The 5,916-nt window shown below is 41.6% G+C and overlaps 1 long non-coding RNA gene across 1 annotated transcript in view; it reads left to right on the top strand.

Annotated features, from left to right (window-relative positions):
• The window catches only part of LOC108517604 (uncharacterized), a 60,233-nt gene extending 55,893 nt beyond the window's left edge, over window positions 1-4,340 (top strand). Inside the window, exon 3 of the long non-coding RNA XR_001882157.1 lies at window positions 4,177-4,340. This is a non-coding gene — a long non-coding RNA (uncharacterized LOC108517604). The remainder of the gene's footprint in view (window positions 1-4,176) is intronic.
• The last annotated feature ends 1,576 nt before the right edge of the window (window positions 4,341-5,916 follow it).

The following is a 5,916-nucleotide window of genomic DNA, read 5'->3' as shown; positions in this document are numbered from 1 at the left end:
TTTTTTTTTTTTTTTTTTTTTTTTTTTTTTTGAGATGGAGTTTCACTCTTTTTGCCCAGGCTGGAGTGCAATGGCGTGATTTCGGCTCCCTGCACCCTCCACCTCCTGGGTTCAAGTGATTCTCCTGCCTCAGCTTCCCTAGTAGCTGGGATTACATGTGCCCGCCACCATGCCCAGCTAATTTTTTGTGTTTTTAGTAGAGACGGGGTTTCACCATGTTGGCCAAGCTGGTCTCGAACTCCTGACCTCAGGCGATCCACCTGCCTCAGCCTCCCAAAGTGCTGGGATTACAAGTGGGAGCCACTGTGCCCGGCTCCCTTCTTTTTCTTTCTTGAGTTTCACTCTTGTTGCCCAGGCTGGAGTACAATGGCGCAATCTTGGCTTACTGCAACCTCTGCCTCCTGGGTTCAAGCAATTCTCCTGTCTCAGCCTCCCAAGTAGCTGGGATTATAGGTGCCAACCACCATGCCCAGCTAATTTTTGTATTTTTAGTAGAGATGGGATTTCGCCATGTTGGCCAGGCTGGTCTCGAGCTCCTGACCTCAGGTGATCCACCCACCTTGGCCTCCCAAAGTGCTGGGATTACAGGTGTGAGTCACTGTGCTTGCCCCCCGCTTAACATTTCTTATAGGACAAGTGTGGTGTTGATGAAATCCTTCAGCTTTTGTTTGTCTGGGAATATCTTTATTTCTCCTTTATGCTTAAAGGATATTTTCACCAGACATGCTATTCTAGGGTAAACTTTTTTTTTTTTTTCCTTCAGCACTTTAAATATTTCATGCTACTCTCTCCTGCCATGTAAGATTTCCATTGAAAAGGCTGCTGCCACACATATGGGATCTCCATTGGATGTTATTTGTTTCTTTTCTCTTGCTGCTTTTAGGATCCTTTCTTTATTCTTGACCTTTGGGAGTTTGATTATTAAATGCCTTGTGGTAGTCTTTAGGTTAAATCTGCTTGTTGTTGTTCAAGAACCTTCTTGTACATGAATATTTATATCTTTCTCCAGGTTTGGAAAGATCTCTGTTATTATCTCTTTGAATAAACCTTCTACCCTTATCTCTTTCTGTACCTCCTTTTTAATTCTTAATTACTCTTACATTTGCCCGTTTATGCCTGGGCATGGTGGCTCATGCCTGTAATCCCAGTACTTTGGCAGGCCGAGGTGGGAAGATTGCTTGCACGTAGGAGTTTGACAGCAGCCTGGGCAACAAAGTGTGACCCCTTCTTTACAAAAAAAATTAAAATTAGCTGGGCATGGTGACACATGCTTATAGTCCCAGCTACTCAGGAGGCTGAGACAGGAGGATCTCTTGAGCCCAGGAGGTTGAGGCTGCAGTAAGCTCTGATTGTGCCACTATACTCTAGCCTGGGTGACAGAGGGAGACTCTGTCTGGAAAAAAAGAAAAACTTTCCCCTTTTGAGACTATTTTCTAGTTCTTGTAGGCATGGTTTATTCTCTTTCATTCTTTTTTTGTTGTTGCTCCCTCTGACTATTTTTTGTGCCACTGTACTCCAGCCTGGGCAACAGAGGGAGACCCTATCTGGAAAAAAAGAAAAAAATTTCCCCTTTTGAGGCTATTTTCTAGTTCTTGTAGGCATGGTTTATTCTCTTTTATTCTTTTTGTTGTTGTTGTTCCCTCTATTTTTAAATAGGCTGTCTTCAGGCTCACTAATTCTTTCTTTTGCTTCATCGATTCTGATATTAAGAGACACTGATACATTCTTCAGTATGTCAGTTGCATTTTTCTGCTCTAGAATTTGTGCTTCATTCTTTTTATTGATTTCAATCTCCTTGTTAAGTTGATCTAGATAGGTTTCTAAATTCGGTCTCTCTGTTATCTTGAAGTTTTCTGAGTTTCTTCAGCTATTTTGAGTTCTCTGTGTTAAAGGTCCCATATCTTTCAGGCCAGGATTGGTTCCTGGTGCCTTAATTTAGTTTGTGTATGGAGGTCCTGTTTTCCTGGATGGTTTGGAATCCTGTGGATGTTCGACAGAGTCTGTACATTCAAGAGTTAGGTATTTATTGTAGTCTTCACTTCTGTGCTTTGTTTGTACCTGTCGTCCTTGGGAAGGCTTTCCAGGTAATACAAGGTACTTGGGTGTTGTGATCCAAGCTGTATCTGTATTAGGGGCCACTTCAAGCCCAGTAACACTATGATTTATGCAGACTTGTAGGGGCACTGCCTTTGTGGTCTTGGATAATATCTGGAAGCATTCTCTACATTACCAGGCAAAAACTCTTGTTCCCTTTCGTTCCTTTCTCCCAAACAAATGGGGTCTCTCCCTGTTTTGAGTCACCTGGAGCAGGGGATGGGGTGACACAGTCACCATGTTGCTACCAGTACTGGAACTGCACTGGGTGAGACCTGAAGCCAGCACAGCACTGGGTCATGCCCAAGGCCCACTGTAATTGCTGCCTGACTCCTGCCTGTTTGCTCAAGGCACCTGAGCTTTATAATCAGCAGGTGGTGAAGCCAGCCAAGCTTGTGTCCTTTCCTCAAGGGCTCTAAGTGGGTCCAAAGATGTCTGTTAACCAAGGAGTGGAGTCAAAACCTTAGAAATCTACCTGGTGCCCTATTCTACAGCTAAACTGGCACTCAAGCCACGAGATGAAGTCTTTCCCGCTCTTCCCTCTCCTTTCCACAGGTAAAGAGTCTCTCTCCCTGGCCATCACTACCACAGGCCCACAGGAAGGACTGCCGGGCTACTGCTGATGTTGGCGGAAATCCCAAGTTTCCTTCAGTCAGATTGTGGTGAATGCTGCCAGGCCTGGGACTTACCCTGCAGGGCAGTGGGCTCCTCTCTGGCCCACAGCAGGTCTAGAAGTGCCATCCAAGAGGCAAGACCTTGCATTGGGAGCTGTAAGAATGTGCTTAGTGCTCTACCCCACTGTGTTTGAGATGATACCTAAGGTGTAAGACAAAGTCCCCTTAACTTTCTCTTTGTTTTTCTCAAGCAGAAGGAGTCTCTCCCCATAGCCACCACTACAACTGGAAATGTGCTAGGTCTCACCTGAGGTTAGCATGTCTGAATCTGACCCAGGGCCCACAGCGTACTACCTGGGTATCACTGCTGGTTATTCAGGGACCATAGGCTCTTAAGTCAGCAGGTAATGAAGCCTGCCAGGACTGGGTCCTCCCTTTCAAGGCAGTGGGTTTGTTTTTTTGGCCCAGGTTGTGTTTAGAAATGTCATTCAGGAGGTAGGGCCTATAATAGGGGTCTAATGACTGCCCAGTGCTCTATCCTACTGTGGCTGAACTGGTATCCAAGAGGCAAGACAATGTTCTCTTTACCGTCTGTCTCCTCTCCTCAAGCAGAAGGATGGAGTCACTTTTGTTGCTGCAAGCTGTCCTGGCTAGGGTGCAGAAGGGGTGTTGCAAGCACTCCTGTAGCCTCCCTCTTTCATGTCTCTCTAGGTTGCTGAAACTCAAGTTCTGACTGCTGGAATGAGCAATTCCCCTCTGGCTGTGACTGGTCTAAATGCTCCCTTCCTGGGTGGACATTGGCTGAATTCATCCTGGTTTTGCTTTCTGCTGTGACAGGGCAGCAGTGAGTTTACTGCAAAGTACCACAATCACAGTGCTCTCTTTCTCCTCCAAGCATACTCTGTGTACCATGTGGCCACTGCCGGGGGATGGGAGAGGACTGGTCTTGATTCAAGACTGTGTTTTCTACCCTTTTCAGTACCTCTTTCAGTGATAGGAAGTTAAAACTGGGTACTGTGATTGCTCACCTGATTTTTGGTTCTTGTGAAGGTGATTTTTGTGTGTGAAAATAGTTGTTAAATTTGGTGTCCCTGCTGGCAGGGGGCCAGGGGGGCACAATTGGTAGAGGCTTCTAGTCATTTATTTTAATAGTTTTTGTTGCATTACATAGGATTTTCTACATACGAGATGATGTAATTTGCAAATTAAGATTGTTTTACTTCTTTCTGTCCCATCTGAATGCCCCTTTTATTTCATTTATTTCATTGTATTGGCTAAGACCTCTGGTGTAATGTTGAAGCCAACAATAGAGTGGACCTCTTCATCTTATTTCTGATCTTTGGAAGAAAGTATTCAGTTGTGATTTTTTTTTTTTTTTTTACCCCAAAGAAGAATCTGTCATAACTTCTTTTTTTTGAAGACTAATTTCCTTTTATTTAAGAGTTTTCTCTTTTGTTTACATACACAGATATGTGCTGATTAGAAGGCTCAATTGTGCAGTGTGGAGGATAACCAGTGCCTTACAAAATGGGGTTTGGGAGTGACCTGAAGAATTCACATGAAGCAGTGTTAAAATTGCAAGACTGGGAATTACGGTTACTGGAAACAGTAAAGAAATTTATGGCCCTGAGAATAAAAGTGATAAAGAATATGCATCTACTTTACAGAACCTTTGTAATCAAGTTGATAAGGAAAGTACTGTCCAAATGAATTATGTCAGCAACGTATCCAAGGTAAGAAGAATAATTTCATTATTTGCTATTTATAGCATTATAATTGTCCTTAAAATGCAATAGCTCATACTGTTGAATGATCATACTCAAGTCAGCATTCTTAAGCAGTGATTCCACAATTTTACAGAGTATGAGAATCTCATGGAGAAGTTTTCAAAATTATACATTTTGGAGTGGCTGGGCATGGTGGCTTACGCCTGTAATCCTAGCACTTTGGAAGGCTGAGGCGGGAGCATCGCTTTAGCCTAGGAGTTTGAGACCAGCCTGGGGAAAGTGGTGAAACCCTGTCTCTACAAAAAATATGAAAATTAGCTGGGCGTGGTAGCATGTGACTGTCATCCTAGCTCCTTGGGAGTTTGAGGTGGGAGGATTGCTTGAGCCTGTTAGATCAAGGCTGCAGTGAGCCGTGGGTGACAGTGAGAGCCTGTCTCAAAAAAACAGAGCAAAAAATTGGGGAGCTGTACCTCTCTGATATTCTGACTTGATGGGTCAGGTTTGAGAACCATTGTTACAAATTTGGTTTCTTTTATTAACTCTTCTGGCTTTGGGTCGTTTGAACCCTGCTATTTTCCCTTTAGAACAAACTTTAGTTATAAACCACTCCCTGAATTCTTCTGTGAATCATTAGTGTTGTGAATCATATGGAATATTTTAGCATGTAGCTGTTATTTGCTATCATTTCAGTACAAAATATTAGTATATTGTTGAGTTAGTCACTCTTAAAACATCCATTGGATGAATAATGTATTTTTTAAATCCAAGATTATTCTGTCATATAAAATAAGGGTCAGAATTGTACTGTTAATTGTTCTTTGAAAACATTGAAGAAGAAATGTTAAACTCTAATAGTTCTTGGATTCTTGCTGTTACTTCCAATGTCTTATTTAAATATCATATTTCACTATATTTATTCAGAGTTAAAAATAAATCTTTTTAACTTTAGATTGTTAAAAAAATTAATCTTCTTTCACTTTTGGGTGTTAGAATTTGAGTAAATTTTAGAGGAAAACTCTGTTACCTGTGGAGACTGTGTATATAGTGTGTTTGATCAAGTAAAGATTTGTGATTTTGTTAAGTCCACTAATGTTAATATCTTTAACTTCCTTTCTGGGCCAGTATCTAGTCTGAAGGTAGAGCTGCCAGAGATGGCCACAAACAATACAGGACATCATTTGAATTTGCATGCAGTATTTAGGATGAACATACATTAAAAATTATTTGTTATTTATCTGAAATTCAAATTTAACTGGATATCCTTTTTTTATTTGACAATTTCGTCTGTGGGTATAAGCCTGCTATTATGTTAATGGGAATAGATAGGGAAATTGATAGGAAAAGTACTTTTGGCATTTTAAGAGTCACATTTTATTTAATTCTTGTTTTTGGTAAGCTACCTAGTATCTCTGAGTCCAAAGGCTTTCTGCTTCATTTATACCTCTTGTTTTCTTTTCTTTTCTTTCTTTCTTTTTTTTTTT

This window comes from Rhinopithecus bieti, unplaced genomic scaffold (genome assembly GCF_001698545.2).
Source record: "Rhinopithecus bieti isolate Rb0 unplaced genomic scaffold, ASM169854v2 scaffold_39883, whole genome shotgun sequence".
Classification (NCBI taxonomy): domain Eukaryota; kingdom Metazoa; phylum Chordata; class Mammalia; order Primates; family Cercopithecidae; genus Rhinopithecus; species Rhinopithecus bieti.
This window is presented reverse-complemented; position numbering and strand designations above follow the sequence as displayed.